This window comes from Amphiura filiformis, chromosome 19, assembly GCF_039555335.1.
Source record: "Amphiura filiformis chromosome 19, Afil_fr2py, whole genome shotgun sequence".
In the NCBI taxonomy this organism is placed as follows: Eukaryota; Metazoa; Echinodermata; class Ophiuroidea; order Amphilepidida; family Amphiuridae; genus Amphiura; species Amphiura filiformis.
In genome coordinates this window covers 56,795,442-56,803,388 of record NC_092646.1, presented here as the reverse complement: position 1 = coordinate 56,803,388, position 7,947 = coordinate 56,795,442, and positions in this window count along the sequence as shown.

Genomic DNA, 7,947 nt, shown 5'->3' with positions numbered 1-7,947 from the left:
ATTCAAATGTTAACTACGGAAAAAAATATTGCACCCCGCCCCATCCTTCAATACACGCGCATGTATCTGACTCGTGAGTGTAATATGCCACCTACCTTCGACAGAGATCACAAAGCATTAACAAAACCACTATACACTGTAGGAGGGCCGTTGTTAGCTGTGCAGATTTATTTATAATAAGTATAACGCTAACGGTCGACACAATCAGTTTAAAAAGAAATCAATGTAATTTTCTTTCTTTAAATTTTGTCGACCGTGGGGAAGTTAATGAATCCAAATTCCAAATTTATTTTTACAACCCTAAATACATTGCCAACAAATATATTCGGAGTAAACCGATCAAATTATGTCTATTTGATACGTTTCAGTTAAGTTTTCTATCACGCCACGGACCATACGTACATTGAATAACTTAATATACATTATAAATCGATTAACTGTTCAGAGAGTTCCTCGTGTCGCAGCGGTAGAGGCTGTGACTTGTGAACTATAATAGGTTATAATGATAGCCATGAGTTAGTGCTATTTTTTAATAATATTACTTTTCCTATCCTCTTCTGTACGATATGTTTAAAAGCTTTTTTTACCTCAACTTCTTTCTTTCTTTCTTTCTTTCTTTCTTTCTTTCTTTCTTTCTTTCTTTCTTTCTTTCTTTCTTTCTTTCTTGCTTTCTTTCTTTCTTTCTTTCTTTCTTTCATTCTTTCTTGTTCATATTGTCAATTTACACTTCTTCTGAATTGTGTAGTTATCCAAATTTCTTTATACACACCTTGCTCCTAGCGAGTGTGGCTCCATACTTACATGTTAGCAATATTCCACTGATTGGCCGATGTTTTTGCCCCCAAGCACTAAGTATGATATCATACTTATCGAAAGGACGATACACACACAATTCCCCTAGTAAGTATGTTTTCATACTAAACAAATACGTCTTCATACTTATAGCAGAAAACATACTTGGCTCATGCCTATATTAAATCATACAACAGTTTGCATATCTGAAGTCAGCAGATTGCATACTAAGCTAGCTGAATATTAAGTATGGTTTCATGCTTATCAAAAGGCTTATCACCAAGCCCAGCTAGTATAATTTCATACTTATAGCAGAAGACATCATTGACCAAACACATTGTAAAATATTATTTCGATCAACAAAAATCTGAAATCTATTCTGTAGAAGTAAATACTAAGGAAAAATAAAATAACGGGATCAAGCATGTAGTATTCGAACCCCTGCGGTTAACTTTTCCCGTTTAAATGGTACGCGCTCTACCAATTGAGCTATTTAATGATACTCAATTTGTTTGGGATAATTTAGACCATATCAATGTATGAGTTTTACGGTATGCAGACACAAAAAAGATTTTAATACTACGTCTCTATACTGTTTACTGGCTTGCATACCGTGCAATTTTCTATTTATGTCAAGTTTTGGAATCTAATTTGTGAAGAACAGGTCTGAATACAGTGGTTCTCTATTCAATAAGCCAATTATTATTGCATAAAACAAGTGGATTAGTTTTTAACACTTTTTATTCGTTTATAATGAATCTATAGTACAAAGGTGCACGTAGAATAACAATAGCTCAGTGGATAAGGAGACTGACAGTCTATTTGATACGTTTCAGTTAAGTTTTCTATCACGCCACGGACCATACGTACATTGAATAACTTAATATACATTATAAATCGATTAACTGTTCAGAGAGTTCCTCGTGTAGCAGCGGTAGAGGCTGTGACTTGTGAACTATAATAGGTTATAATGATAGCCATGAGTTCGAATCTTCTGTAGTGCTATTTTTTAATAATATTACTTTTCCTATCCTCTTCTGTACGATATGTTTAAAAGCTTTTTAACCTCAACTTCTTTCTTTCTTTCTTTCTTTCTTTCTTTCTTTCTTTCTTTCTTTCTTTCTTTCTTTCTTTCTTTCTTTCTTTCTTTCATTCTTTCTTGTTCATATTGTCAATTTACACTTCTTCTGAATTGTGTAGTTATCCAAATTTCTTTATACACACCTTGCTCCTAGCGAGTGTGGCTCCATACTTACATGTTAGCAATATTCCAAATTGGCCGATGTTTTTGCCCCCCAAGCACTAAGTATGATATCATACTTATCGAAAGGACGATACACTCACAATTCCCCTAGTAAGTATGTTTTCATACTAAACAAAATAATACGTCTTCATACTTATAGCAGAAAACATACTTGGCTCATGCCTATATTAAATCATACTTCTAACAAAATATTTTTTCATTATAGATTTTTGAAAGTCTATTTTATTTTTCATTTGAGCATAATCTAGCAGTTGATGTTATTGTTGCAAACTGTGCGCACAGTAATAAAACAATAATTTGTTTAAAATATTTTGTTTTTCTGATGACTTGCAGTTAATGTAAGATTTCTATTTGTGTGGCTATAGTGTAAATGATGATGACGACGACGATGATGATGATGATGGTGATAATGATGATGGTTTAGATGATGATGATGATGTTGTTTTTGTTGTTGTTGTTGTTGTTGTTGTTGTTGTTGTTGTTGTTGATGATGATGATGATGATGAAGATGATGATGATGATGATGATGATGATGGATAATACAACTGATGTCAGATGATTATTAGAGTCGTGATGGTGACGATGATGGCAGTGATGAGGGATTTAATTTAGTATGAAATTCTCAACCCCCCCCTCCCGCACCCACCAGTCAATGTTGTTTTGATACTGAGACAGGAACGGACAATTGGTCTAGTATTGGCTCCAACATTGCTTGGGGGGGGGGGGGTGCAAGCAATATGAAACATTAATGTTTGCCACTCATGTTACTTGTAATGTTTAAACAAAGAGCACGTTTCTAAGGCCCCACGACAGGGTATTAATTCCGATTTCGGAGTCCGATATTGGAGTTAGCGATATTATTTGGAACAATCCGCAGTTAGTTGAAATTAGTCGGAACAATTTGGAGTTATCAAAATTAATCGGAACAATCCGGAGTTATCGAAATTAGTCGGAACAATCCGGAGATACTGGAATTAGTCGGAACAATCCGGAGTTACCAGAATTAGTCGGAACAATCCGGAGTTATCAGAATTTGTCGGAACAATCCGTAGTTATTGGAATTAGTCGGAATAATCCGGAATTAGCGGAATAATCCGGAGTTATCGGAACAATCCGGACTTAATGGAGTTAGTCGGAACAATGCGGAGTTATAGGAATTAGTTGGAACAATCCGGAGTTATCAGAATTAGTCGGGACAAGATAGAGTTATCGGAATAGTTTGGAACAATTTGGATTGAATTGTAGAAATTAGCCAAAACAACATGTGCTTACTTGGAATTAGCCAGAACAAATCCAGATTTTTCGATTTAGAACAATAAAAATTAGAAGGGGACCTTTCTCTATCCCATTTTTTATATGGCATGAACATTTCCAACATAAAATCTTCCCTTGAAAAGGCAATTCAATCTCATTATTATGTTATCTATAGGCCTATAATAGTAACAATTTACAAGCTAGTTGCTACATGTAGTGGCCATGATTCCAGGTCTGTGCTGTGGCATATATGGCTGACCTAATGATGAAACTCCCAATGGGGGTAGGCGTGTGCCTCTCACAGAACAGTAGTACTAGTAGAGACTTCAGCTTCATGATCTACATTTAACCACACAGAGCATTGACCCTTCTATTACTGTTATTTGTGACTGACTCCCAGGGCGAACCCACTCTAACACCCTCCAATGTGGCCCACCAAAATGTTTTCAATTTTCACCCCCCATGTTAAAAATCTTCCTAAGCCAATGAAAACTGAATATAGAATTGCAGCTAATTACATGTAAAAATTATTTTTGAATATTATCAATTTCTTATTTTTTTTTATTATAAGTTAATTTTCACTCGTAACGAAATTTTGCAATCTCTGAATGCACTCTCAGCTGTGCACTCGTCATGTGAGATGAGAAGTTTCTGCCACCCGAGTGCGCTTGTTCATGTAATGTACATGTACTGAACGTGTTTTTAATGTTTCATGTTTACATGTATAATTCACCATCAATGAGATGAGCTGAGCATGCAATCTTACCCATCACTGAATTTAATGATTTAAAGAGTTCATAAAGTTTGCATTTTAGGCAGAGAATTATTATAAGATCCTAAAATAAGGATCTTTGTTATTAAATTGAACTTCTAATCATTAGGGCTAAAAATGTTTATTTCCTGGTAGCCTAAAACCAACTTTCACTAAAAATGCAGCAAACTTTTCCACAATATTAAAATGTATTGTATGGAGAAGTTAATTTCCCTCCAAATCCCAAAATTTCCCTGGAATGAGCTACCTGAAGTGACAGATGAATCTGAATGGATGTGGGATATGAACAGCCCCAATTAATTAGGATAATGAGTTAGTGAAGTTGAACATTTCTTGATAAAATTTAATTGAAATAATTTTTAGGTAATTATTTCACATTTGACATATATTTAATTTTTACTGGACTTGGCTTTTTCAGAGTCAGAGTCCGAGCTGAGTCTGTGAGTTCGACAAAAAAAAAGTGAGTCCGAGTGCAGACTCGAATGATATAGCACTGGGTTCAGGAGCAGGGTTAATTAGCAGTGCACTACATGTGGAGTTGCTATGTTTGCCAAATTAATAGCTTCAGAGGAATATGATAAATGCCAGGAAATGAAATTAACTGCAACATGTCCAGCATACCCCCTGGGGGTGGGGTATGGTCACCCAAAGACCCTTCGGGGCTGTGCAATAATTATGAGCCTGGGGGAAATTTCAAACTGCTCGCCAAAAATCGCTTGCCCCCCCCTCGGCCCGCCAAATCTTTGCCCCTCCTTGCACATATGCCAAATTTTGGGGATCCCAATTTGCAAACTTTAAATTGTCTATATACATGTTGCGAGCACAGCGAGCAGGAAAATTTGCATATTTAAGCATTTCCGTACGGTTTTCCTTTTTAAAGCGTTTTATTTAAAAGGCGCCCCAAGAATGTGTGCCAAAAATCGCTTGCCCCCCCCCCCTTCTCGGCTTACCAAATATTCCTTGCCCTCCCCTTTCGGCTTACCAAATATTCTTGCCCCCCCCCCCCAATTTTACCCTCCCCCAGGGCTCATAATTATTGCACAGCCCCTTATATATTAACATTTGAACGGCAACGGGTGTTCATGGTCATATATCACTGCTTTTGTTTATGGGTTACATGTTGCTAGTGTTCTGGTTGTAGGCTTGTGTAGGGGTTTTTTTCAAATTTTTTGGGAGGGGGTGTCCTCATTGTTTTGATCTTTGGTGGGACTGTCCTAGAGGTGCTTTGCACCTGTTAGTCCTTGCCTTTCACTGGTGCAAAATTTTATCTATACTTCCTTTTTTTTTTTGTATGCATACTTTTGAATATTCATGTGCAATATATTTTGATGGGATATTATAATTATTGTATATACCAGTGATAAAGTGTAATAAATAAAAATAAAAACTTCTTTTGAAATAACAAAGCCATTTAGAACTAGAAAATCAATTTTGAGGCTTTTTCTGGACTCTATTTTAAAAGAGGTCATATTCTCACCCAACGCCCAACTAATTTAGATCCAAATGGTTTGTCGCTCACCCAATGACCCTATATTATATACATTTTGGTCTCACCGAATGCCAAAAATCATGCTCTCACCCAATTACTCCATGTGTTTTATATTTTGCTCTCACCGAATGCCCTTTACTGTGAAAGTGCCAGCCCTACACCTAGATATCCAATTCATTTTGAAGTCCCCCCCTCCCCCCGGGAGCATACCCCAGCTCTACCATGTCTACTGCTCTTCAAATGCTGAGTTCTGAGAGAATCATTTGGGGTTCAGTTTGCGCTGGGGTGAGGCTAAGGTTTGGCATAATAGTACAGGATCTTCACTTCAGACTTCAGTGTAGCTGTGCCTCAAATAATAAAAGCCTAGGGTTCATGTGGTCTCATACTCAGATTTGCAACTGGCTAGGCCCCACTCTATCACAAACAACTTCTTGCTAGCATGCTTATTGCTTCCCCCATTATCCATTTAAAATTCTTCTTCTTTCAATTCCCCTTTATAACTCATTGTTTACACAATATTCAATGATTGGATAGCTTATGGACTTTTAAAACACTATTATTAAGACTGTTAAAGCATTATTTTATACTGCTAATATAATACCTAGTGCACCTTTAATGGCAGTTAAGTATACACACGCATTCCATCATCATGTTACCATGTTAACCTCTGGCCCCTAGCTCGCCCTATTTGATCTTTTGTAGTTAAAAGTGGGAAGTTTGAACTGGTTGTGTACTTGCTAGTATTTAGCATGTTAGCCATACTACACAGTATGTTACACATTATTTACACATGCACTGTAAATAGTTTATAATAAATTATCTGATGAAGTAAATACAAAATCCTGGTACAAAATCTATATAAAGAACATGGTATTGTGGTTATAATTATTTGACTTTGAAATACCCTGCTTCTGGCTTTGCTTCTAACATATATGTTTATAGAGCCCCAAAAAACAAGTGTATACATAAAAGTATGAGTATAATAGTGATGAAATTCCTAAGTGTTGTTGCCCGGGCTGTTGTTGTTGTTCCTGATTTTCCTATCATTGTTTCAGTGCGTATTGGGCAATAATATTTCTTGTCTCACACTGTTGTCTGCTGACCGACATATTCAATTGAATAAGTATTAAAAGTCTTTCATCCTCAATTTCTTAAACCGGTAGCTTCAAATTTTTACAAATGTTTTAATTACAGTATTTATAAGAATGCAGGAAGGGTCACTTATACAGGGTGTCCCAGAAAAAATTACCGAGTGAATAAAATTGAATGTAAGTCGAGAACTAGACATCAGAATCAAAAATGTAGCGCATAGCCTATTTTATTGTGCATCACATTCGGTTGAATGGTTACGAAGAAATTAAAATTACATAATGTGCGCATCAATGCAGTTTATTCCAAGTTTGATCAACAGGCGCTATTTTCATACTCGCTCACAGCTTCCTAAGGTTTGTGTATCTCATTAAATTAAGTCCACATTATCTATTTTATAATCCGATGGTGTTATGGAGATGAATAACAGTTTGTCCGAGAATACTTTGATTTCTGCAATTGGAAGTTTTCCAACTTTAATTCTTTAGGTTGGGTAAATATGTTATATTTTACCTTTTGAGCCAAGGATGACAATGATTTAGTGCTTACAGCTTTACATGTGATTTTTGATACAATGCAACATTAATGTTGAAGTTTTAACATTTAAATTTGCATTACAAGTCTTTGGAAATATTCCGAAAACATTAATGTGTGTGAGAATTTTGTTAAGCCAGATGGAATTCTTTATGCAACATTTATATCAACATTTACGAAAACAGATATTTACAAGTACCTTACATGCAAGCTTTAATTTTCAATATCGTGCAGGTTTTCAAATTTGAACAAAACCTAATTAAATGTTTTGCAAGAAACAGATTATTTAAAAACAGCGAAAATTATTTCACGGTACAAAATATGAAGCCAATTGACAGTAAACCACTACAGCGCATTCATTGTGTAGAATGATCTTTCTTTATAACTTGGAATGAATTGAATTGATGCATGCGTTACGTAATCGCTCATTTCTTCGCAATCAGTCAACCGATTTCAGTAAAATTAATGTATAAGATGCAGAATAAGATGGGTCACATGCTGATATTTAGATTTTTAGAATTTGATGTCTATTTCTTGACTTACGTCCAATTTTATTTGCTCGGTAATTTTTCTGGGACACCTTGTATTGAGCAGTTTTTGAATTAGTATTACCACTGGCGCTATCTCTTCAAAAGTAACAAAAGAGCATTTAAGAAATGTATATGAAAAACAGATTCAACATAACAATTTGGAAATTATTTACACATGCTATATGCAGGGCTGTCAACTCTCACGCATTGGCCGTGAGTCTCA